Source organism: Lepus europaeus, chromosome 18 (genome assembly GCF_033115175.1).
Source record: "Lepus europaeus isolate LE1 chromosome 18, mLepTim1.pri, whole genome shotgun sequence".
NCBI classification, from domain to species: Eukaryota; Metazoa; Chordata; class Mammalia; order Lagomorpha; family Leporidae; genus Lepus; species Lepus europaeus.
In genome coordinates this window covers 77,470,751-77,473,047 of record NC_084844.1, presented here as the reverse complement: position 1 = coordinate 77,473,047, position 2,297 = coordinate 77,470,751, and the positions used below count along the sequence as shown (strand labels likewise).

Genomic DNA, 2,297 nt, shown 5'->3' with positions numbered 1-2,297 from the left:
AAGAGACTCAGGAAAAAAACTGCAGAGTAAACTCTTCCAGATCTAGTGGATGTGACACAGAAGACCTACGGGGAGAGCAAGGTGGCCCACTGCCACACCGAGCCACAACATGGGAGACACGGGACCTGTGAGAGCGGGGAACCCAGTGAACCCAGCCACAGGAGCCCAGTCGCAGAATTTGAGCTCCAGTGCTGGAAGGAAAGGTAACCCGAGACATTGGCCAGGAAGGTTAGAGCGTGGGCTAAGGTCCCACAGGGGAGAAACTACACCAGGCTGACTGGAGGAGAGAAAAAAAAAGAAAATAAATAAGGGGAACCAGAGTGCTGGAGCCGCTGCCGCCGAGCCCGGGTACCATTACCAAGCGCCCCCCACGCCTGTCCGACTTGCACTCTCGATTCCTTTTGGTTCCAGGTCCAAAATGGCAGCTCTCAAGGATCAGCTGATTCACAACCTTCTGAAGGAAGAACATGTCCCCCAAAATAAGATCACGGTGGTGGGGGTTGGTGCTGTGGGCATGGCCTGTGCCATCAGTATCTTAATGAAGAACTTGGTGGATGAACTTGCTCTTGTTGATGTCATGGAGGATAAACTGAAGGGAGAGATGATCGATCTCCAACATGGCAGCCTTTTCCTTAGAACCCCCAAAATTATCTCTGGCAAGGACTACAGTGTGACGGCCAACTCCAAGCTGGTGATCATCACAGCTCTGGCATGGCAGCAAGAGGGAGAAAGCCGTCTGAACTTGGTCCAGCATAACGTGAACATCTTCAAATTTATCATTCCTAATGTTGTCAAGTACAGCCCCAACTGCAAGTTGCTTGTTGTTTCCAATCCAGTGGATATCCTGACCTATGTGGCCTGGAAGATAAGTGGCTTTCCTAAAAACCGTGTGATTGGAAGTGGTTGCAATCTGGATTCAGCTCGCTTCCATTACCTGATGGGGGAAAGGCTGGGAGTTCACCCGCTGAGCTGTCACGGCTGGATCCTTGGCGAGCATGGAGATTCAAGTGTGCCTGTGTGGAGCAGCATGAACGTTACTGGTGTCTCCCTGAAGACTCTGCACCCAAAATTAGGCACCAATGCAGACAAGGAACAGTGGAAACAGGTTCACAAACAAGTGGTAGACAGCTCTGCTGCTTTCTTCCCTCCCCTGCAGTGCTTACGAGGTGATCAAGCTGAAGGGCTACACATCCTGGGCCATTGGACTGTCTGTGGCAGATCTGGCAGAAAGCATAATGAAGAATCTCAGGAGGGTGCATCCGATTTCCACCATGATTAAGGGGTTCTATGGAATAAAGGAGGATGTCTTCCTTAGTGTTCCTTGCGTCCTGGGACAAAACGGGATCTCAGACATTGTGAAGGTGACCCTGACCTCTGAAGAAGAGGCCCACTTGAAGAAGAGCGCAGACACGCTTTGGGGAATCCAAAAAGAGCTGCAGTTTTAAAGTATTCGGATAATGTCCTACCACTTCACTGTCTAGGCTACAACAGTGTTTTAGTTGGAGGTTGTGCATGTGGTCCTTTTTAATCTGATCCATGATTAAAGCAGTGAGGTCATGATGGCCTAGAGAGGGAAAAAACCATCAGTTTCCTAAAGTTAGAAATAGAATGGTTTACAAATCCGACAGCTACATCCAGGTACTGGGTGACACTGACTGTGTCATCCTGAGCTGGTCAGCCCAAGATATAGTTTGCCACCTCTGAGGTGCCACTGCCTGTGTTACAGGAGCTCCAGTTGCCCTTCCGACTAGACGTGCATTTACTGTGTGCTACGTAACTTCTGGTCCCTTCACCAAACGTGCTTAGTCCAACTTTTTTTCCCAGTCAGTCACAACCTGGGATCCAATATTGTATAAACTCAGTATTGCATGTCTTGTGCATAACTGTTCTAAAGGATCTTATTTTGTGTATTGTATGTATGAGTAGCGTACACTGCACATAATGTAAAAAGAAAGATCTACATATAGCAATGCAACAATGCAACCAGCTATCCATGTGTCATACCAACTAAATCACCAAATAAACCTTGAAGAATGAAAAAAAAAAATAAGGGGAACCAGCAGGGTCACTAGCCTCTTTCTGCACTCACCTTACAAAGCCAAGCAAGACAAAGAGCAGGCACCATTTTACATATGTAAAACAAACTCCTTAACCTAGGCAACCCAGTGAACTGTGTGGAATTTCTTACCAACTGAGTCTTAAAAAAAAAAAAGAGCAAGAGAGCAAGCCAGAGAACAACCCTGAAGAACCAAACAGAGCTCTTTGGCCACACCTCCAAGATGCCAAACAAACGTAGA

The 2,297-nt window shown here is 47.5% G+C and overlaps 1 pseudogene; it reads left to right on the top strand.

Annotated features, from left to right (window-relative positions):
* The first annotated feature begins 333 nt into the window (after positions 1–333).
* On the top strand, positions 334–1,970 carry LOC133776710 (L-lactate dehydrogenase A chain-like; annotated as a pseudogene).
* The last annotated feature ends 327 nt before the right edge of the window (positions 1,971–2,297 follow it).